Source organism: Nipponia nippon, unplaced genomic scaffold (assembly GCF_047370975.1).
Source record: "Nipponia nippon isolate SJK-2023a ecotype South Korea unplaced genomic scaffold, ASM4737097v1 scaffold_28, whole genome shotgun sequence".
Classification (NCBI taxonomy): domain Eukaryota; kingdom Metazoa; phylum Chordata; class Aves; order Pelecaniformes; family Threskiornithidae; genus Nipponia; species Nipponia nippon.
Window position 1 is genome coordinate 5,016,070 of NW_028262345.1, and position 23,957 is coordinate 5,040,026.

The 23,957-nt window shown below is 45.3% G+C and overlaps 1 long non-coding RNA gene across 1 annotated transcript in view; it reads right to left on the reverse strand.

Annotated features, from left to right (window-relative positions):
* LOC148054995 (uncharacterized) overlaps nt 1–23,957 on the reverse strand; it is a 189,573-nt gene that overhangs the window by 37,951 nt on the left and 127,665 nt on the right. The window lies entirely within an intron of this gene.

Genomic DNA, 23,957 nt, shown 5'->3' on the forward strand with positions numbered 1-23,957 from the left:
TTTTTCCCCAGACATTGCTGACAGTCATTCCCAAAGAGCGAGGATACTACCAATTCACTTGAGAAGCCAGTAAATCCTCCTTGTTTACCCCACATGGGAGTTACCAGAGAACAGAGCTCAACTCTTTCCCATCAATTCCACTCACTGCCTCCATTACTGTTATTACTGTGATTAAAAAGCAATCAAAAAGAAATCTTCTTCCTGTCCTGGAATTGCTGCAAACATCTCAGTTCCACCGCTTAAGCAGGAGAAGAGCGAGTTACAAGCGCACTCTGTACTCCTGGACTCTGTGACACTAGAAAAAAAATAGCGGAGCTCATCACCTGAGCAGTCAGATGCAGTGAGCAGGACTGGCCGCACCGGCTGCATGGGGATGGAGTAATGAACCTCGCAGCTGCAGGGCTGCGTCATCCCTGCTTAGGGAATCTAGTCAGAGCAGCCCCAGACACGCCGTAATGAACTTTGCAGCCTGGAAGTGCGGTCTGAGCTCAGCACTGCTGCACACCTAGCTTGGAGACCGAGGCCAGCCCAGCTGAAGGAGACAGTACTGCTCATCTCCCTCTACTCAGACCAGAGGGGTTGGATCTGGGGTCAGGCATCAGCTCTCCATCCCAAGGAGATCCCTGGCAGAAGGGACAGAGGTGACGGGTCTCTCTGATCCAGCCAGCAGCTGCAGAAGGGCAGAGGAGACTTGGACACCCGAAGCTGGGCTGTCAGAGCAAGGCTCAGTAACAAAATCTACAGTCAGGGTGACTCAGAGGGAAGTGGGCAGCCACAACACCTCTTTGGAGGGCCTGGATGCTGATGAAATCGTGGTCTTCTCCCTCTTTCACCCCCAGCAATTTACAGTTTCCTTAAAGTTTATGCTTCTGGGTCTAGCTTCTTGTCCCAGAGAGGCTGTTTCTCAGTGCAGACTTTATTTGTAAACCCCCACTGCCCACCAGAGCAACCCCAGCCTCTCCCTACTGCACAGCTCTTTAGACCCAGCCTGACACCAGCCCAAAGCACCCCGAGCGTGGTTCCAGCCATCGCTGGGCCAGGTAGGGCCGGGCTGGGCTGGCGGCAGCGTGCCGGGGTGCAGCTGGGTGTGCTGCTGTATGACTGACTATCTGGCTGTGCCGGTAGCCTTTTGATAACCAAAAAAGAGTGAAACTGACTGTCACACAAATATAAGCAAGTTTATGCTGGATTTTGCTAGCATATATCTAATTGTGGGCTTCTGAACCAGAATGATGCACGATCTGTGCTAGTCCAAGGGAAACATAAATAACATGGGGACAGACCCTCTTCTTGGATGTAAATTGGCTGCAATAGCCAGCTAAGAATCAAAGCAAGTAGCTCCAAAAGCCGATCATCTTTAATAATTCATTCAGCTCACTCAATCACTTCACTTCTGTCACCAGAGCAAGACAGGCCACTGTTTTATATTTGTACATGTTAACTATAAAGTTTTAAAATGAACAATTCTTCGGGGGCATAAACAAGAATAATAAAATCTAATTGCTTGCGAACCTTTAAATTTTTGCAATATTTTAATGACGTAAATTTGCCACTCTCTTGCACAAAGATAACACAGAAAGAGTTTGGATTTGCTAATTAGCAAGCATAAAATACAGGGACGTGTTCTTAATAAAACTATTGGGATGTTCAATCAAAGGCTATGATAGCTTCTGAATTTTCATTGCCAAGAATCTGGTCGTTAGACTTTTAGCTCTTCAGGCTACAGACCTTGAAATGATGCAGTGTAACAGAGCATTTCCTCCAGACCACACTGGAGCCAGGGGGCACAGTGACACCAGTTTCAGACCCTCAGTCAAGGCCAAATTCTGTCTTGAATATTTCATTATCTTGGGGGCTGGCTTCAGACCTGCCTTCAAGAGATCACTTACTACATGTAAAGTTAAGTACATGGATATGTCACACATGGGACTGGGGCTGAAAACAAATAGGATATTCTTAGCATCTGCAGGTACGGTACAACTGGTAATTCTGCTACCTCAATGTATCACAAGAAGCAGCTTTTTCATCTTCAGCTCTCCTGGACCATGGCTCACAGACGGACAAATAGAAAACACTCTATTGCCTGGTAGAAGTAAGGCCCATGTCTTACAGCACAGTCATCCAGGCAGTACTCAAAAAAATAGCAATGAGAAATACAAAATCGGTTCAATATGTTCTTTTTACCCCAGCTTTTTCTTCTACTTGGATTTTTAAACAACTCTGAATTAACTCAATAGAAAGAATTGTTGAAATAATTCTTCTAAATAGAAAGAATTGTAAGGAAACTCCCTGCAGGTTAATATCTCCCTTAACCTGGGGAAAAACCATTTAAGCCAGATAAAAAATGCATGGATAGTTGCGGTAATTAATTTGCACATTTTAGTGCACTTCAACTAGTAATCTTACACACTTCCATCAATCATATATCTAGTCCTGGAATAGCTGCCATGCACTGTCAGACAAAGCTGCCTGCCTGTTAGGGTAATGAAGGATAAGCTTTTTGCACTTTCTATCACTTGTTATTACAGGATCTTCAGTGTTTTCTAAATATGAGTTTTCAACACTTTCTCCCCGAGAAGGCAGGCAAGCATGGCCTGCAGTTCCCTCGTCAGGAGACATAGGCACAGACCAAAGGGAGCAGCTTCCCTGGCATTGCTGATGCTGAACTCTGTGCTCTTGGATATGTTTCAGGGAGGACTCAAAGCAGATTCTGTCAAACTCTGCCTCGGACTGTTTGTTGACTCTGATAAGGCCCGAGACCAGATTCTTTGTGATAGCGTTAGCCAGTCTCCCCTGGATTGCAGTGTTGGACAATCTTCCTATGGCTGGCACCCTGAACCTGGTTAGTCCAACTTTGATGAGCTCTAGGAAGAACTTGATGAGTCCTTGGTGCCGCAGAGTCCTGCTGAAGTCAGAGTGGGCTAAATGGGCCAACAGATCCCGAGTCGCCAGGAAGAGTCTGTTTTGCTGCTGTCTGGAACTGCTCATCAACCCCTGCATCAGCAGCATCAGCTTACGCTGATTTTTATTAAATAGCTCAGTGCCAGAATTGCTTGTGAACTACTTTTGGGTCCCTGCAACGCAAGTACCACAGGACAGCTGTCTTGGTTTAATGGGGACATGCACAGGAGGTATTTTTGTGGGATCCGAGAGACCTGTCTCAAACCCCACAGCAAGAGCATTAGCACTCGGGAGTCCAGCCTTGCATTTCCCTGCTCCAGCAGTTTGACAGACCCCATTACCTTTTCACATGCCATTTGGCTGCTGTCAGAAGCAAGAAAGCTTCTTAACAGGGAAACCTTTAAAGGCCACAGCCTGCATATGTGTGCTCTTTACTCAAGCCTCCTTCAAAGAAAAGATTTACTTCACATTTTCTCTTCCCGCTCAGGACCTCCAGGGGACGATAGCTCCATAGCCATGCTCTCCTGCCTACTTATGGATTCTGTGAGTACTTTCCCGTTGCAAATCCTGGAGGATTTAATATCCACTCTGTAATCTACTGGCACCAACAGGCATTATCTAACTAAACCTTAAATTGAAAATGCTAGTCTTTCCATTTTCCCCAAGCCGTTGTGAAAAAGTCGGGTTCTCGTAGTCCAATGTAATTTACTCTCACTCTAATTAAAATACATCAGTCAGCTGTTCCTGGCAAGATACTCAGCTGTCTGATGCTGAGTGCTGAAGGCACATCAGGACCTGTGCGGAGCTGGCAGGTGGGACAGTGGTGCCCCCGGCCTCCCAGACTGACTCTGCTTTATCAGACCTGCCTCTGTTCCGTCTCCCCATACACCAGCAGGAGCAGCATGCTGAATTCTCCGTTCCTGTTTTGCTGTGGCTCTGATTAGTCAAGTTTCGGCACTGCTAGGGCCAAGGATTGTCACTGAGGGCATCCAGCTCCTTATCCCAACCCATTTCCAAATCTCAGCAGCAGGGATCAGCAAGGAAACCGTTTAGTGTTGTGTTTGGTTCTGTAGTGGTGGGAACTGATCAGTGTCCACAGAAACACCCTCCACCCAGCTCACTTCCCAGGCATCTGATGGCAACAAAAGCGGCTACCTGGCTGGGCTAGCAAACACACATGGCTGGGCATGCAGCAGTGACCTGGTGGGGAGGAAAACAGGCAAGAGGGACCTGAGATACACATTTAATGTAGATAGACATAGGCCAGTGATACAGATTTGTGACCTTGACCTTTCTGTACCACCATGGGCTTCCAAGATAAAGAAACAAATTTTCTGTAGTTCTTCCTCCCTCTCATTCATCATGCTCCATTTTGACTAAATTACCAAAGTCTAAACACCAGCCAGCAATATTCATTTACGATTTCCAATTTTTTTCCAATCAGTCCCAATCAAGCCTGTTGTATGTATCAGGTTTCCACATGGATAGGGTATAGATTCTGTTCCATCGTAATCAATCCCCACTGACACACAGCAAATGGAAAATGGAAACTTTTAAGAGGAAATCAGTCAGGAAATGCAAGAACAAAGACAGTGTTAGAGTGGATTGCAGAGCAAGTCCATCTGGTTCAGTAACCCATCTGACAGTACCAGATGCTTCGACGGAAGATGCCAGTAGACAGGTGTGGGGTAAACTGTGCTTAGGGAGAGCTATTTCCTCCTGACCCCATCAGTTAGTATTCAGCTTATGTCCTTAATTAATACCACTTTTTGTATTTTTAAATCCTGTTAACTACATATCTGATGTGGCTCTCTATTAGTATAACAGCTGAGCATCAGGATCTCTGGTGCATTTATTTTCCCAACACTTACCGCAAATGTGAAACCCCATTTTACGACCACAGGGAAGAGAAGCACAGAGAAGGTAAGATTTGCTTAAAGTCAAAAAAGGAGTTTGTAGCAAGGCAGGAACTTGAGGTCTAATCTCCAGCCAGGAGAGGATTATTTTCCTCAAACATATCTAATCCCATTTTGAATCCACTTGTCCCTTAGCTCAGGAGTACGTGGCAGCAAGGAGTTCTACAGTCTAGTCTCATAAAAATACTTCTCTGAGAACAACTGTTGTTCAGACATCTTGGTACATTTGAAAACCATTTGGCAGATTAAAGGTGTTAGTGCAGGGAACACAGGGTTACAGCACAGCTCCACCTCCTATCTGAAGAGACAGCAGGCATCACTGGGAGCCTTGGCCTTGCCAATGAAGTCCTACATGAGTGATGTAGGGATTTCCTCCACCCTTTTTGCTCCAGCATAGCACATTTATTGGGACAAGAATCATAGAGGCTGAAAGGTCACCTCTTGATCAAAATGAGGGGGTTGGCAAGGCAGTACTGGGGAGGTGGGGGTGGCTGGACATCTGCAACATGCCTTTTGAATTGATATATAAACTCACCATGTGAAAACAGTGCAGACATTGATACACAGAATACGGTTAACAAGGTTAATATTTTGTGTGCAATGCTTAGGAGATGATGGAAAGATGGAATAATACACACAATCAAAGAAGTAGAGGAACCTAAACAGAATAATGTATTTTCTGAAAAAAATTGAGAAAAGGAAAATTTTCCCAGCTGAAACATTTATTATTTTATATACTTTTAAGAAAAATAATTTCAGGGAGATGTAATGACTGAATATTCCCAAATCCATTAGCTTCTGCTAAAAGAACAGCTGCACAGGAAATACAGGGAAATAATCAAGAAGAAAAAAACTCATCCCAGCATACTCTCATGTTCAGTAGGCATAAGGGACTCTTGCCCTTCATAACTAACATAACCACTTTGTGTTTTCATTACCCAAAGAAATGATTAATCCCCATTTGAACCTCTCTAGATGCTCCACTTCCATCACATCTACCGCAGCAAGTTCCACTGAAATATGTAGAATTAAAAAAAGGTCTAGGACAGAGGACTGATTTAGACTAATGAAATGTATGAACAAGGTCACAAATCTCTTTGCGTACAAATAAAAATGCAGAGCTCATCTCTCCAACCTAGGACAGCAGTTCTGGGTACCCGTCTCTGTTACCACAGGATCAAACTCCTCAGTTTGCAGTAACACTCACCAAGATATTCCATACTGAACCAGCCATGTAGGAATTCAAAGCGGTGTGCTATATTATTATGTTTTATTAGTATGGCTGTTAGGAACAGAGGGCATCGCTTTTTATCATATGCTGATAGAGTTATGGCAAGTCAACTCAGTTATGCTAATCATTAGGAGGTTTTTTTAAGGGTAATATCTTTTCATTTCATAGATAAGACAGGCTAAGAGCATGCACATAGTCACAATGGCTTTGCTAATGAGCAGTAATTTGTTAAAGGAGCAATTAATTTCAATAAGTGGTCCATACTTTCCCTGGCGAAGGGAGGGGTATAGTCCAGACTCTTCAGTTCCCGAGACACTCCTGTCACTCGCAGTGAGGAAGAATTTCTCTTTTTCTGCTCATTGCAAGCGACTAAAACACAACGCAGAGAAGTCGCAATGCCAGCCAGGCAGTAGCACAAACTGATGCACATAAACTGGCCAAGTTTCTACTCTGACAGAATGTGATGGCCACACATCGGTGCCCTCTGGGTGACCAAGGCACTGGCCCTTTTCCCTCCTGTTTCAGTCTCAAGGAAGACAGCAGCCTGCCCCCAGCAGTTCTCCCTTCCCACTCCCAGGTAGAGAGAGCCCAGCCGCAGCAAGAAGTGAGGCTGCAAAGTTCCTCTCCAAGACAACTGCATATCAAGTAGAAATCACACAGGCACTCTTGATAAACAGCAGGCAGCCCCACTCCTGCCAGCTAACAGGATTAATCTAAATGCACACAGACACAGCTGGGCAAAATCAAAACATTGAGCAGAGACTAAATTACACCACTTCATGGCAAAACATCTTCAAGGCTCCCACTCCATCCACTGCCTTTCCCCTCGCTGCTGCAGCCATGCTAAGGAGGAGAAGCTGCATCCCTGCCCCTCCAGCCCTCTGGCAGGCACCAGTTCAAATGACAGATGGACCTCAGAGGTGAAACCTGGCCACCCAGTTCTTGTAAGAGCAATGGGCAGAAGAGCGCCAGGTCTTCACAGACCTGGAGTCCTAGCTGCCGAGGGCCAAGAGATTAGTTTTTGAAGCAGTAGGAATGGCAAGGTCTCTTACAAAGGGAGAGGACATGGCTCCGCAGTTAACACCACAAGACTCAGGCTCTTATGGCTCTGCTGCCAACCAGTTAAGGCCAGAGCGAGCTACCCAGTGCAGCACTGAGCCTGTGGTTCACCCAAACCACAGGAAGCAGTCTTTAACGCCAAAGAGAAAAACCTCCACACATTTCAGCAACAGAGTAGAGGTGAAATGAAAATAAATATATGTTCAAAAGGCTAGTATAATTTTTACCCAGTTGAAAGTAAAAGCCACTGCAGCAGTGCCACACAAGAGGGTCTGTGGTTTTCCTCCTCCCCCTATAAAGACCAGGGAATCCTGAGACTGAAAAAGATGGAGAAGTTCTGTTATAGTTCACCCATGTTCAGGTCCCTGCCTATACAGTGGAAGGGAGATAGGAAGTGATACAGCTGCAATCACGACTGCGTTTTGAAAATGAAATTTGGGCAGAGGGATTGCCTTCCTGACTCCACACCTCAATTTCATCCTGTCCACATCTCATTTAACTTGATTCTCACAAACTGCTTTGTAGAATTAAAGAAAAAATCTAGCTGTCATGGCCAATGCCCCAGCATCAGTTTCCCAGAGTTTACAGTGCTGTGGGCCAGGAGATACAGAAAGTATTACAGCAGGCACCAGCTGGATGTGTCTAAGCAAACTTGTCAATGCTGAAAATGGTTTGGGTTGGCTCTGCCCCATAGCCAGATCTCATTTAGAACCAGTAAGCAAGGCTTTGCGTGGGCTGGCTCCATTCATATTGTGCTCACTAGAAAGAAGACTAGCAGTCATCTAGGAAGTAATTGCCTGACTCACCTCATGAATTTTCCTAGCAAGCAGAAGCTGAATCTCCTGTCCCTGACAGCAGAGACCTCAAGATGACCAAGAAAAGGTCGTATCAAGCTGCGGCAAGCTGCCCTCCTACTGCCTACTAATCCAGGACAGATTATGAACTCTGCTTGAACTCCAAATGTGAGTGAGCTTACTCCCAAGTGTTTCCTAATGATACCTGTGCACTTAAATGGAACATCCTTCATTCTCCAGAGACAGTGATAACGTCTGGTATGATAATACCAGAAACTTTGTGGTTTAAAATCAAAGAATTCCAGAAACACTCTTAAATGATTGTAGCACATTACAGAGGTCTTAGTGGGAGATGGGTTTCCCCTTAACAGAAATGACAAGCAATATCCTCCTCTGAGCAGCCCTGAGAGAGCTCCAAGTAGTTGTAGAGCAGCGACAGGAGGTTAGATGAGTGAAGCAATGACCAGATTTTGAGAGATTTTTGTGAAGAACACAGAACCCCAAAATAAGTAGCTGCTTACCAGCTTTCCAAACTAGCAACAGAAGTGAAGCTTCTGCATTTAGGGGTTGTCAGTACCATATACCACTAAAGTTGATCAGACTAAGCTCAGCAAGAAAAAGCTAACATTAGTAAACTAATACTGGTCAACATGATTATGGTTAGTTTGTGGCTTCTAGATGGAATTTCCTTTTAATTTCATGAATATTAATTGGAAAGAATTGTGCCACAGAGAAAACGTGGTCACAGGGCAAATCCAGTTTCCAGTTCAAAGGATGTTACTGTCTTTTCTCTTTTCCTTTCAGAGCATTTATAATTTTGCTTGTGGGATGCAGTTCAGCTGCTGAGCATCATCTTGTCTGGAAGCTTTCTGGGGCTGAAAAGACAGGGCTGGAGCTCAAGCAATGTAGGAACTCACTTTTGTGCAAGTGGCTGTTTCCTCTTTAAGGATAACTAAGTCTGTATTTCATAGCAGACAGGAAAGATGCTTTCTATTTAAAGCAGATGGGTTAAGAGTTCAGGAAAGGAAGATGAAAAGGGATCATGGGAGGAAAGGTTCTTGGAGATGTAGGGATTTGAGAGTGGAGATAGGCTGGCACTCAGCAGACAAGAAATTACATAGGGCAATTTGTACCAAGAACTATTCTGACCCATCTTAAATCAGTTCTTTAGAGTCTCCCCTGAGGTACCACAGTAATTTCCTTCAGCTTTTACTCAAAGGCCAGACTCTCCTCTAGGCAACTTCTTTTTCACAGGTTGTTTGGGTGATCTTAAATGGCAATTGCATTACCAGTAAGACCAGTTTCCTTTATTTCTGCCAATCAGCATCTTACAAACACTGTTACCTGCCATAGAACACAAGTTCCTGCCTGGGGCTGTTGTTTCAGCAGCTTTTAAAGCCCCAAGTCCCATGTAAACTTGATGAAATGGTCAGATCCCCAGCTGGGCTGAGGCTACCAGACCTCATAGCAGCCTCCTACAGCAATTCAAAGAGCAGCCTGTTTGGCCTCAGCTCAGGGCTGCAGACCAGGATGCTCTCTGTCCTGCATGACCCCAAGCACATCACTAAGGGGCCACTGTTCAAAAAGCACCTAAATACCCTTGTGGGTCTAGGCTGTAAGTCTTTCCAGGTGCCACGTCTCCACCAGAAAATGCTGTGCATTTCTATGGCATTCTGTATCTGGACATACAGTACTAGGACCCAGACGAAGTCCTTAGGGATACAGAATGGACATGTACCCCTCTTGTCTATTATTCCTTGCTCCATTTTTTTTAAGCAGCACTCATTAAACTGTCCTTGCCAGGCATTTCTAGTTCTAACTAAAAAAAAAAAAAAAAAAGCATCTCATTGCTTGGTTTCTGTAGCAGAGGGGTGGGGAGCACCCTTATTGGATCTAGTCATATTGTATATCTTTCAGACATTAACTAGTCAACTAGTCGCACCATGTTTATGTCCAGGTGCACAGTGTTCAGAAAGATCAGACTGCTGATCATCTTTAAGACTTTTTTTCTTTCCCTCATGTTCCTCTTAACTGAGAGATGCTTACCTGCCCTCCCCCTTTTCAGCATATTTGAAAAACAAAACCAGACAACCACTAGTTTGCTTTGCATGTAATTTTTTTTCCCTAAGAGATCACAGAGATAAACCTCACAGTCCCAGCAGCAAATCAAGAAATCTTGCAGTACAAATACCTAAAAATATTTTTTACAATAGTCATCTTGGTATTTACATATTTGCTCCCAGTCTCCCCATCTAATTAGATTCTGAATCCCATATTCATTTATGCTGGCAGACAGAGCCATTGTTTTCGTGTTTTGGGTCTGTGACTAACTGGAGGGCTACAGTATAATCCCATTTATGCCTTCGGTGGAGGATGAGGCAAAAACAAAGAGAAATGAATGCTCAAGTGAGGAGGAACCTATTTGCAAAGGCTGAGGATGGCCAAGGCAATGCTAATGCAATTGGTACTATGGGGCCTCTGGCAGGGCTCAAATGTGGGGCGAAGACTGACTACCTCATTGAATTCATAGATCTGTTTGAAGATTTTTCACATGAGCCAGGAACTAGACAATTATTACACGATCCAAAGAGAAGTTACTGGGCACCAAAAGACAAAATACCATTGGTAAAATCTGTATATGCAAGTGGAAACATCATCAACAAACGAGAAGGACAACAGAGGCAGGAGGAGTTTCCAGCAGGTTGTGCAGGGACCTGGATTATCCACACGTCGAGAACCTCGGTGAGCTGCTGTCTCCACATGTGGAACAAAGCCAAGGGGAAAAGGATCAGTTCTCACATGAGCTGCCTCCTGCGTGTGTGCAACATGAAGCAAGCAACCTTGAAGCAAAACTGGAGCAAACGTAGCTGTTGCTTCACAGCTCAGATAAATGACAGGCTCACAGAGAAGCCAAGACATGCTTGGGAGGAGCAGTCTTTGAGATGCAGCCGAAGAGACACCAGTTCAGTAATCGATGCAAGGCATTTGGCATGACAGCTTCTCAGCTGGATTTGTGAGCTGGGTGTTGGCCAATCATTATAGCTTCAAGCATTTTAGCATGGATATGGCCATAAATCAGTAAGTTCCCAGCCCAGCAGCAGGTTGAGTTGCAAGGACCACACCAACTAACATCAATGCTCAGCAAAGAGCTTTGGGGATTTCCCCCAAAGCATGATATAAGCATAATGAATAAGAGAGAAAAATGCCTGAATAAGCCCTTAGAATAAACCTGAGCTCTCCTCTTCATGAAGACGAGCAGCTAGATCTAGCTTCCTGGCAGCTGAATATCTGTCCCAGTATTAGGGTCAGGCTTATTGCTGTTGGACCTTGTCAGATTCAAAAGTAAAAACATATTATTTCAAGTTAGATGACTTGTTTTGGATTAAGGGAAAAGGGAGGGGAAGAAGCCAGGGAAGAAGCTGTGAGAAGACAGCACAAAAATGAAACTATCTGAAAAGATGAGAGTTGGGAAAATTTTATTCTAATTCATTGCCTCTGTTTCCCTGCCATGCGAAAGGATAACATCTACATCTGAGGGATAGAAGCAAGCTTGCTTGAACAGTGTGTGCAAAATCCATTTGCCATTCTTGCATGAAAGGGACTATTGAGATGTGTGGTATTAGCTGAGCCTTTATCTGATACCGTGCCAACTTGTTTGAAAGTCTCTTTTTACCCACAGCAGAGTCAAGAGCCACTAGCGTGGCTGAGATAGGGCTGTGCTGCTGCCACAAAGATCCTATCCTGGCATTTTGTCTGGTACAGAAATAAACCAATAAGCTTAGGATTTCTCTCCCATTGGTTAATGCATTAGTCAGAAAAGCAGCCAAGAAGGAACCCTGATGTGCCATGGTCTGACCTGAGGGGAGCCAACAGCTAAAGAAATTAGCTAGACACTGAAGAAATTCTGGCTCCCCAGTCTTGACCTATTTGTTTTCTAAAATGCAGAATCCAAATCACTTTGATTTTTAAGTAAGAGATGCTTCAGGGGTGTGCATTGGCTCAAGGAGCAGACAAGAGACCACAAAGCCTTTCTACCCTTAGGTTAGCAGCAAACCTGCCCTGCTTTGTTAGCGGCAGGATGGCACAGGGGGCTGACAACCTTGTAATCACCAATGGCACATGAGTTTTAGGCTCCACCGTACCAAACCTGTAATTTGGTAATCTCTGCAAAAAGATTGTGGAGGCTTGGTGAGAAAATGCTAAGCAGCGGGGAGATGGTTGTTGGCAGAGAAATCCTCTCTGTTACTGCTTGTGCTACCAACCTAAAGCTGACTTTCTGCCCAACAAGTCTCTCTGTTATGCTGTCCCTAACCAGGGAGGGATGAGAAGACACTTGCTCAATGCATTTGCTGCATTTTCTCTGTGATGGGAATTATATGCCCAATTATATATCTTGCCAATCTACTTAAATTGGGATCTTGCTGACCCTAAACAACGAAAAGAGTTTCATAGTATGAGCACCCTTATATACTTTGGGACTACAGGGGTCTTCAAGGAACACAAAGCTCTTCTGACAGTAAAGCTATGAAATACTAGCCTGCCTCCATGCTCCTCTCATACTGAGGGGAATTGTAAAGGAGGCAGCAGCATTAATTATTGATCGCAAATAGAATTAATAAAGAAAGAACATTTCCTACAGCTGATAAAACGTTCCGTGCAAGATCTTTATCCTCAGGTCGGTAGCAGAAACAAGACAATAGCATGCAACCCCCTTCATGCCAAACAAGATGTGATACCTTATTTCTCACAAGGCAGAAAGACTACAGAGCTGCTCAGGATACAGAGAGAGTTTCCATCATGTGATTGAACTCGATCCATGCCGCTACCTGGTGCAAGCACTGGGCCTCAGCCTTACAGCTCTGGGGATCTGCTGCCCTAACCCTTGCAAGCCAGCTGCAGATTTGCAGGCAGACCTTGCAGCAGGCAGCTATGCCAGCAGAACTGGCCAGATTCTCTCTACAGATAAATAGCCCTCTGCTCAGAAGGCAGATGTAGGTGGGGTGGGGATGGGGTTGAATAAGGCAGCTGAACCTGAAAGCCTGTGCAGGCTTGTTGCTGGTTGGACAAGCATAACCATGTCCCATCAGAGAAGATGGAGTGGTACTCGGGGTTTGGTGGTGTGCCTTACTGAGCTTTCAGGAGAAGCTGTCTTTCCCCTTGCCACAGAATTTCAACAGCAAACCTCTCTGGGTATTATTGCGTTTCAATGCTGCCCTGTGTTCAGGCATGGTATTTCTCACTTTTGAGGTTAAGATGATTTCTCATTTAGCTTGGATAGAGAGCTTCTTCCCAAGGCAAAGCCTCTCTGGAGGCCACAGCCTCTGCTCGCTATGGGCACCTCTGACAAGGATACAATTTTTCCCCCATCATCTTGGTGTCCACACACTAGCACCTACATAAATATTGTCAGTGCACATAGATCTACATAAATTAGCTTCCCCGCCCCCAACATCTAGTAAAGCTCTAATCAGCAGAAAAGAACAGATTAAAGGTAAAGGACTAGATCATCAGATTGCATCAAGTCTTTGCAATTCTTTGAATTCTGTTGAAGTTACTCTGGTTTACACCAACTGACAGGGTAATGCAAAGATTCTCCCATTGCCTTGAGTCAGGATGTTTTATGACCTAGTTCTGTTTATTTGTACCCACAAACTAAACTAACCTGCATTATAAATTATAACAAAGGGAGGGGATATTTTTCTTCTTCTTCCAGAAAGCTTTACATTCATCAAAGTTAATTGTAATCGGCCATTAGCTGCCATAAATAATCAGATATATTGCGAGACACAGAATAAATCCACCCAAATTATGCTAACGAGTAGGGTTTTGAAAAAGTTTAACCAAAGTTTTGGTTCTGCTGATTGCTGGCAGAAAACTTCCAGTTCTTAAAGCTCCCGTCTGCAACATCGCAAAACCCCTAAACCCAGGAAACAGTGGAAGCCTGAAGGGTTGGATGTTGGAAATCAAACCAGCAAGGCACTAGTCTCCCCTACATATCTTCAGGTCTTTATTTATATTGCCATCAGCAGCATGACAGCAGTACCATATATCTTGCTGCTGCCTAAACAGGACCCTAGGAATGAGGGGATTTAAGTCCAGGATAACAAGGTTTGGGGCACTTATTCTAGACATGGTTTTATACTGCCCTCCTCCTAACAACCTGCCTATGGCACAGCGAAGAACAGCAGCAGTCACCTTGTTTGGGCTTTTCCCCCTTAGCCTGTAGCTCCAACCACCAGCTCAGTTTCAATCCATCGCTCCTGCTAAGAGCTCCATTTTTTAAGTCAGCTCCTGTTCTCTCATGAATTTTTTAAGAGAAGATGGATGCCCCACAAAGCCAGGGTGGTCTCCTCCTCTCTACATATGAAGAGGCAGAAATGGGATATTTCTGGACTCTGAGTACCAGGAGACGAAGGCCCATACTCCTCCAGCAGTTGCTGGCTGGGTGATAAAACAAAAACTACCACTGCATCCTCCTGCTGCCAGCATCGCTATAGTAGTGGGGAATTGCCCACATAGACAACACTCACAATTTCTGTGAAGCGACGATGGGACTGTAATTCCATGTCTTATGCTGTCAGGGAGTCACAGCAAACTCAATTAAAAGTTGAGACCAGAAGAAAGGGGAAAAAAAAAAAAGAGGGGGATGTGTGTATACATATGTGCATCTGTGTGTGTCTGGGACAAAAATGATGATTGAAGTGCCCCTGTGCCCCAGCAATAAGAAGTGTCTGCTTTTGATGAAAAACGGGGGATACAGAATGCGCTGAGAAAAACCAGGAGCACGACCGGGAAGGAATCCAGCTGACAAATTACATTGAGAAAAGATCCTTCCAGGCGCGGGAGGCAACGAGTTGCAGTTCTGATTGAATAGACTTGTTAATAAAAATACATTGAACAAAAAATGAAAGAGAGAGCAAATCCTTTCAAATAAGATTTCAGTCCTGACTTAAATCCATGGCTTTATTTATGAGTTCCTCTGTCCTCGCTCACTCAGCAGGACAGTAGAAGAAAAGGTGAAAACAGACTGAAGCATGTTATGTCCCTCCCCAGGTCTGACACACAGTGATATAGCTGGCGGCAGAGGTGGGGGAGTAAGCCACAGCAGTTTTAAAACATCTTTCCCCTCCAGTTGCTTTAAAGTTACAGCTTGTTTTCCTGGAAGCAGAGACAGCTGTAAGGCAGCAAATCTTGGTCATTACACTTGCTCTGTCCCATAGCAGGCTAATGTTGCACCTTTACAGCAGCAACATTGGTCTCACCCCTTGGTTTCTTTCTTCACTGTCAGATATAATGGCTAGAGGGCTCTGTTAGCCAGGAACCGGAGCTCCATCAACTTGTGTTGGGGCTGCAAGAGAGCACTCTCTGCAGTGACTCTTTCTGAGGGACTTTCTGGGGACTCCTATGAAGCACCAAGACTAATTATTTTGCAAGCCTGCAGCACTGCACTTTTGCATTTCACAGGTTTGTTTTTTCAGTTGCTGGAATCATACCAGCTTCTCAGCTGCATAATGAACAGGCCAACACTGAGCCTCATTAGCGCTCGTTTCAGGTGCATGATTTAATTGTCAGCTTTAGAAAACACCTTTAGTGTCCGTGGGGAGCATTAGAATTGGGCCATGAGATAGGGCGAAGGAAGTGCAAAGAGACTGCAAGGAGGCATGAGAAAGGATGTAAATCATGCAGGGCTGAAACTGCTTTTAAGGCATGCACCTCTGCTATCTGCTGCTCTGAACACATTGCACTCACAGGCATGTGAGTCCCACCAATTTACCAGTCTGGGGCCCAAGGTCTCTCTGGGTTTCTCTCTGCCCATTCCCTTTTGTCCATCCCCTCTCCCAGTCTGACCCACAGGGAGTTTCAGCAGCAAGAATCAGTGACCATAGCCCATGGGATGAGAAAAGCAACAGAAATCCAAGTGCATTTCCAAATGACTCGCCTATCCCTCTGCTCACAAAGCCTTATATTTTGTGAGGCCGTTTTTTGTGCCTCTTACACGCTGACAAACTCCTGCTCTCCAGGGCCCATTTGCCATCTGAGACACATTTGCATATTGCTTCCCATAAGAGTTTAATAGAGCAGAGATAGCATGCACAGGAGCAGGATGAGGGGGGAAAAGCTGGAGGGTTTCAGTGTTTCAGAGCACTCTCCTTGCATGCCTGGAAGAAAATTTTTGCTTCCTGCAATCCATCATCCACTGGGCCTGCGCCAGAGAGCAATGCTGCTGGAGTGGTCCTGTGTCCGCTCCCATCTCACTGAAACCCATTAAAGAAAATCCCCAGCTGTCCTGCCCAACCTGGCACCATTACTCTTATCTCAGACCATTGAGACTCATACTGTACAAAAACTGCCCGGCCTATCCATCCTTGCTTCACATTGCTGCTTGAACTGCTTTTTGCTACCTTCTTTGGCGCAGAAACATGGTGAGCACCGCTGGAGGGCCCACAAGTTGTTTGAAGGAGTCTATCCTATATTTGCCACCCCCTGGAGTTAAAATATAATGAGATCTATAAATAATAAATAAATCAGCAATTCTTTTTCATGTCTTTAGAAAGGCTATTCTCTAAGGCTACATAGCTTTTAGAATTTTTAATGGAAGTGCAAGGGGGGAGCTAGAGAGTTTTTCTTCTTGATTTTAAAGATAAACACATGATTCGTGGAGATGAAGCTTTAAGAAAAGAAAAATCAAGAAAATTAAATCAGACTTTCAGTCCAGTGCAGAGGAAAGACAGAAGGAGAAAACTGGACTAAGTTTTGCTTGAAACCTCTTAAGAGAAACATTTACTCCCACCAGACAAACAGATCAAACTTTTAAAATGCATACACGGTATGCATAGCAGTACATACATACATGGTAATACATGGCAATTTGAACAATTCTTTAACACTCAACAGGGTGTTTGAAAATATGAGCTCAGTCTCTGACAGATCTACAAAGAGGGAGACTAAATGGAGAAGGGGAAACTGATAGGTACTTACTAGCCTGCGTCTCATGAGTCTTTCTGTGCTGGAGAAACAGGAAAGACCGCCTTTAGGGTCATTCAGCTCAATGTGCAGGGCAAAGGGTATTAATAATACAAATCACAGAATCATAGAATCATTAAGGTTGGAAAAAAACCCTTAAGACCATCGAGTCCAACCGTTTGCCTAGCACTGCCAAGCCCATCACTAAACCATGTCCTCGAGCACCATGTCTAGCCTTCTTCTAAATACCTCCAGGGATGAAGACTCAACCCCTTCCCTGGGCAGCCTGTTCCAGTGCCTGACTACCCTTTCAGTGAAGGAGTTTTTCCTAATATCCAACCTAAACCTCCCCTGGCGCAGCTCGAGGCCGTTTCCCCTTGTCCTATCCCTTGTTATTGGGGAGAAGAGACCCACCCCCACCTCGCTACAACCTCCTTTCAGGGAATTGTAGAGAGCAATAAGGTCTCCCCTCAGCCTCCTCTTCTCCAGGCTAAACAGCCCCAGCTCCCTCAGCCGCTCCTTCTAAGACTTGTTCTCTAGACCCTAATATCTAATATATTATCTAATATAATCCCCCCATATCTGAAAGATGAATATACTAGGCCAATTCAAGCAAAATATCATTGATGAAACCAGCACATCTGAATTGAGGAAAAGCAAAAGACAAGCCAATATCACACCCCTAGGTTCTGTCTCAGAAAAGCCTGCTCTGCCTGCTTCCTTCCTAATGAGGCATTTTACAATGCTGATGAGAAAATTCCCCGGTGGAATAGAAGCACCAGGGTGGGGACCACTGATACTCTGAAATTTATACAGAGTCAGATGAAGGTAGGCACACAGGAAGGGGAGCAAAGGTGGAAAAATGGAAGGGAACCAAGTTGACTTGCTCTATTGCACAGACCTCAACATTTGCAGTGTCTCTCTACTTCCATCAGGCCCCTGCTCCCCCCCTAGAGAACAAGCCAAACCAATACACAGACCTGTGTTTTTTTTATTCATGAGAACCTTCTATTCAGTTACCCCTGGTCCAGCAGAGCTTTTTTTGCTTTCGTTCTCCCAACCATCAGAACAACACTGCTAATCCTACAGAATAATATTAATGTAATCAATATGATTATGCCCATGAGAGAATGTCAGCCACTGTAAAACAACACAGCCAAAGGGATCCAGTAACAGAACAAAAACAAGGACGGGAGCTTATTTTTTGGATTTGTTTTGTTCTTCTGTCATTTTCTATCCATTTTTCCTATACTATGTAAAATAGAAATAGATAGAGTAGAATTCTTGGGCATTGCCAAAGAAAGCCAGCCTTTTGTTAAGGCCAAATACTAGAGAGAGACCCTAGCTTAAGTATCTGCTCTTCAGGCAGTTTGAAAAACATACCCAAAGCTGTAACTTCCCCATTGAACCCCAGGGCAAGTGCTGTCCAAGCTGCCTGTCAGTGTTTGGCTGTCTAATTATCTATACAGTACTGCTCTGACAGGGGAGATTATCAAACCGAGCCCATTGCTGCTTGGCTGGATAGTGTGGGCAGAGCAGAATCTGGGTGTTGCTGTCCCAGGACAGCCTTTCTACATGGACTGTGAATGATTAGCACAGACCGGAGGCCTCGCTTATAGATGGCAAGCACTAGCATTTCTTCACACTTGAAAAGGCTTGAAACAAACATGGAACAAACAGAGCATCTGAGATCTTGAAAACACTTCCCCACACAACTCTAATTAAGTGATTTTCTAGTGCTCCCACACAGCCATACCTGGATGAGAACTTGAGTCCCGTACTCATATTCTGAGCCTATATTTGTGGAATGAGTCATCTCCTGCCAATTTGGGAAAACCTGGAGTTTGCTTTTGAAGGCATGGAGTTTTCTTTCTTGAGTACTGCAGCATGCAGGAGCTGGCAGGGGGGATTTGTCTCAAATAGAGCTGTGTCTGCACTTCGGGTTGCTAGGCAGGTTCTTACAGCATGATCATCACTCTGATGGTAGCTAGCAGCTGCCCTGCTCACAGGTGCATTGCTGAGAAAACTGTTAAAGTTCCCCTTCTGGGGGTCAGCATCTCCTAGTCTGCACAACCAGTCCCTTCAGTCTGTCTTCATTTTTTTAAAATCTCCCATTACTGTTTCTTCTAAAAGCTCTGAGATGGTCCCCAGAGGCCATACAAGAAAACAGAAATTGAATGAAGATTAAAATGCTGATCTAGAGCTGCTAATGCCCCTCAGGAGTTACACAAACATCCACTTGGAATGAGTCCCATCTGGATAACAGCAAGAAATGTTCAAGAACAAACCTTGAAGGTTAGTTAACATATTAGCTTTCTCTAGATATCTCATATCCTCTTTGACTTTCATCCCTTTTCCCTGGCGTTAAGGAATGGCCATGAGACCACCTGTAGTAAAGCTCTGATGGTGGTCACAGGGCTTTGGCTGGGTGAAAGCTGCCCCTGCTCTGGGGGTGTACGAGCCACCGACGGGCTGAGGAAGCCTGGATGCTCTTCCAGGACATGACAGTGTCTCATGCATGACTAGCCAAGTCCCCTCACCTCCCTGAATGTAACTGCTCTCAGAGGATGAAGAGTTATAGCACAGCTAGGAAATCAATGACATTTAAGAAGGGATGGACTCAAACTGTTCAGAAACAGGGAGAGCTGGTCAGGTGAACAGGAGAATTTGGCTTTCCCTTAAATAGCATTAGAAGTTTAAAGGGCAAGGTTCAGCTCTGCCAGCAGAGATGCCTCTGGCACAGAGGTGTGTGTGCTAATCACTCAGCAACCTCACCTGGCTGCTTTTTAAATCAGCAGAGAGAAAGGGACACTTCTCTTATGTGTGGTTCATCTCCTCCTGAGGTCAACTCCTTGCCTGACTCACCCAGAGTTTTGCTTTGGACAAGGCATCGTGCTATGCTCCCTGCTTCAGCTGTTGTGCTTCAGCCCTCTCTCCTATCTGTAGGCAATTCACTCTTTACTTCATCCAGTTCATCACATTCTCTTTTAATGCCTTTGGTTTTGTCAGAGTTTTATGTGTGTGTGCACATGTTAAATCTGGGCAGGAATGTGTTTGAACATTTAGCCAGATTAGCCTGGGTTTTATTTATTCTTGCTGGGACACGCACTCCAGCCCCTGGCTGACATTGTATTAATTGTTTCTGTCTCATTATCCTTACTTACAAGGAAGGGGCGTGTGTGAAATGAAGAAAGCCTCATATGCCTTGCAAACATGTTTTATCTCCCCTTTGATTCCTCACCAGCTTGTTCCAGTATCAATACCCACCTTTGATCTGATAACCCTGATGCTTCTTGCCTCTCCCCAGTATCTGCTCATCCCTCTCCAGGACCATACTGATTTCCTCCTCTGTCCTCCACCCCAGACCCTCCTGAATTTCTCCTTCTCTCCCTGGCCAGCCAAGGTCACCCTCCTCAGCATCCACACCGTGGTCAAGGCACTACTTTTCTCACATCCTTCTCTCTCCTGTATCAAAGCCTCCCAGTCCCAGGTATCGGCCCCCCAGTCTGCAGTCACAGGGGTCAGGTCTTTGTCAGGATGGCACACCTGCAGCAGCAGCACAGCCCTTCCCCAACAGGTTACTAAATTCCTGCTAATCCCAAGTCCACAAATAAGAAGTGCTACTCTAGCTCTGATAGTAGGGGCAGGGAAGGAGGGTCTGAGACCACCCTTCATCGGGGAGGGATGCTGAATGCACCTTTGCTCACACCCCCTCACTGGGAGGCTACAACCAGCTGTCCCCAAACTCTTGGTCTATACACAAATACTGGTGTTTATGGGTCAGGGTGGCTGCTGGGGTGAATCTGGGATGCAGCAGAGCTGCCCACAGCAGTGGCCTGCTTGTACCTTGCTTCTTTTGGGAGTAATAAAAGAAGTAGCTACCAGGTGCCTTTTGCTGCCTTTCTGTGCTGGCAGGTTATTTATATGCAAATTTCTTGTCTGTGTTTGCTGCTTATAAACATGATAACAAAACCTTCCATGGAGATGGGATGTGGGAGAGGCATGCAAGGCCCTTTTGATCCAGCCAGGAGAGTTAATACAGTATTATTCACAACCAATTAGACATTTTCAGACAGGAAGGGATAGCTATATACTGACATGCAGTTCGTTAAACTGAGATTGTGGCTGGGAGCTGGGGAAGGCAGAGGTTTTCTCCCTTAGAAACGTATTCAGCTACAATTAGATTGTATTGAAATACCAGCACCTCAGGGTTAGCAGTAACACTCTCCTATTGCAGCAGTAAGAACTTCACCACTTGGATTCCTGTTTGGTTCCTACAGTTTCTGCAGAAACTCCTGGGCTTAACTTACGTTGCACCGTGCCTTGGGACTGCAGTAAGATCAGCTGAGCCCTTCCTGTCCTACCCTGCCATGGGTGTCCCTCTCCTCTTCCTAGGATTCAACACCTTCTGCTCTTTCCCTTCCCAAAACTCTGCATGAGGACCAAAGAAACACCTTCTTGGTGATTTTTGTTTTTATTTTCTATGATGCAACGTGCTTCCCCAGTTTCTGGACCCTGTTTGAGATACAGAGTGTTATCTAGCCGAGTGCATTTTCAGACAAGTTATCTGGAGCCCCCTCCAGTCTGGTAGAGACAGCCAAGTCCCCTCTCTCTGTGCCTTTGCAAAATAAGCTTTGATTAACCAAAATGTACACATTTTAAGATCCTTAGATGAAAAGTATTAGAGTGGCTATGAGAACAGTAGATTCAGAGATCTGAAGAGGCCACACTTTATCATGAAAACCTACTTCCTACTCAGAATAGGCTGCAATTTCTGTGTGAGCAAAATTATATCATTTTTAAAAGCCCCATAATCTTGAGCTTAATCCAGAGAGGTCCTGGGTCCCTAACAAATCCTTTCAGCTGCCCATTACTGCTGAGAGTAGCACCTCCACGCCCAGCTCTCAAGTTAGCACTAGCATTAAGTGTTGAAGGCTGCAAGTTTTTTTTCTGGAAAGACAGAAACAGAGGAGAGGGGGAGATTTCCTGGGAGGGACCATTTTTTTCTGGTAGAAAATGAGTAGTTTATAACTAGTGCCATAAATTCCCTGGAAAGGCGTGGCTGCTTTCCAAAAAATGAGTCTGAGTTAACTCAAAGGTGCCAGAATAGGAACTTGCGTCCCTCTGCTCTCAGACCAGCGCACAACCTGCAGGCTCATGGCTCCTTACCCGAGTGAACCACTTGGCCTCACCACTAGCTCTCAGGCCCTACCTGTTGCCCTTACCAGTTAAGGAGCTGCTGCCTCCAGAGATCTCACCTGGATGCAGGGATGCGAGCGCCAGCAAACGCAGGGACTCGTGTGCTTGCTGTTCAGGGTAAGCAAGGAAAGCAGCCGGCCAGCGGCTTTGCTGCTGGCTCCTGGCTCCCTCCACATCCCAAGGGGCCATCCCTGGTTTCCCATCACTCCTAAGAGGAGATGCTGACAGGTTGGGCCATGTCAGGTGCTGTGTCAAGCCTGCCACTCTCCCTCCACTTTCCCAAAGAGGAGGACTAGAGGCACCGCCTGTCACACCAGGTGTAGCTCACCATGACAGACCCTGTCGGCTCTCACTTCCCCTGTCTTGACAACATTAGTAAGTTCAGAGGCTTCACAGAGCCTCAGGCACTTAAACCTGTCTTTCTTTTCAGTGACTGTCACTGCCGTCTAAGCAGCAAATGGTAGAAAGAAAGAAAGAGGGAGAGAAAAACGACTTCAAGGAGGGAAAGATCAGCAGAAGAGTTCAGCTAAACAGAGCAGTATTGGTGACCAGCATATAGAAGCCAAGACTAAGCTCAAAAATGCACTTCTCCCTCTGACCAGCTACTAAAAGTCATGTCTCTCCTAACAAGCAAGACAGGCAGCCTTGCTCCTTCCCCTACCCCATCCTCCTGCTAGCCCCATTTCCCGCTCTGTTCAGCAAATGCCCTTGCCGTGGAGATGGAACCTCAGCAGCACTTAAACAAACTCTAGCCCTGATTTGCCTCCAGCTTATGCCAGGTGAGGTCAGCAGCCCTGCCACAAAAGCAAGCTTAGCTGTGCTGGCATTACCTCCACCTCCATCCTGCTCATCCGAGCACCTGCTTCTGTTTGGGCTCCATACCCCTAACGCTGGCCACACCGCTGCTCAGCCCTGCCAGATCTCCCAGTTGGCCAAGTCCCTGGTCTGGGGTTTTGGAACAAAAATGTTGCTTGTAATTTTTTGTGTGATTGTGATGGTGAAACACTGGCAGAGACTGATAAGCACAGAACCTGCTGGTTCCAAAGAGGCTGCGGTGATCACTGCAGGATTCACCCACCCTCCAGAAGCCCTGTTTTCGATTGCAGCTTTAATTGCAGATGAAAACAGGAGTGTCGGTGTGAAGTTAGTCCCCCAGCCAGGCTGACACAAGCAGCTGTTTCGGTTTACTCATTTCCTGTCCTCCCTCTACCTCTTGGCTGCTGAGTTTTTGATGTGTCTTCCAAAGACATAGGGCTGCCAAGCCCTAGATACTTATTATATCATTTGTCTGGCATTTTGGAGCTTTCTCATGGTCCAAAGAAGCAACCTGCAAACATGGACAAAGCCAAATCCTTGTTCCCCTTCACAGCTCTCCTGAAAACACCCTTGCAAAGAAACCAGTGAACAAGCACTTTACCTGAGGGATGCATCTGTAGCCCATTGTGATAAACTACCCTTGCTCCTTGCCTTGTTTCTGTCTGTGTTCGCTCTTTTTCTCCTGGCATGTTTAAACTGTCTGAGAAGACCATCTTTCTGCTGAGTCCTTATTCTTCTCTCAGCACCAGAAGAATTAAACTATATCTGAAGCTCCTAAACAAAACCACTATACAAGTGAGATATTTATCTAATTTACACCAGTAATCCCATTACAACAACATCAGCAGCTCTGATGGTACTGAAGTATAAATGGACCCAAAATCTCTGTATTCCGATCACCCCCCCGCCTTTTTTTTTTTTTTTTTTTTTTTTTTTTAGGTCCCTGCCTCATCAAAGCTAGGAGTGTACTTTGGGGACTATTCCGTATTTCAAGCCTGCTTTAACACTTCAACTACTTGTGACAAAGAGAAAGGACATGCGAATAACCAAGGAAATGCTGATTTCACACACGTCTGT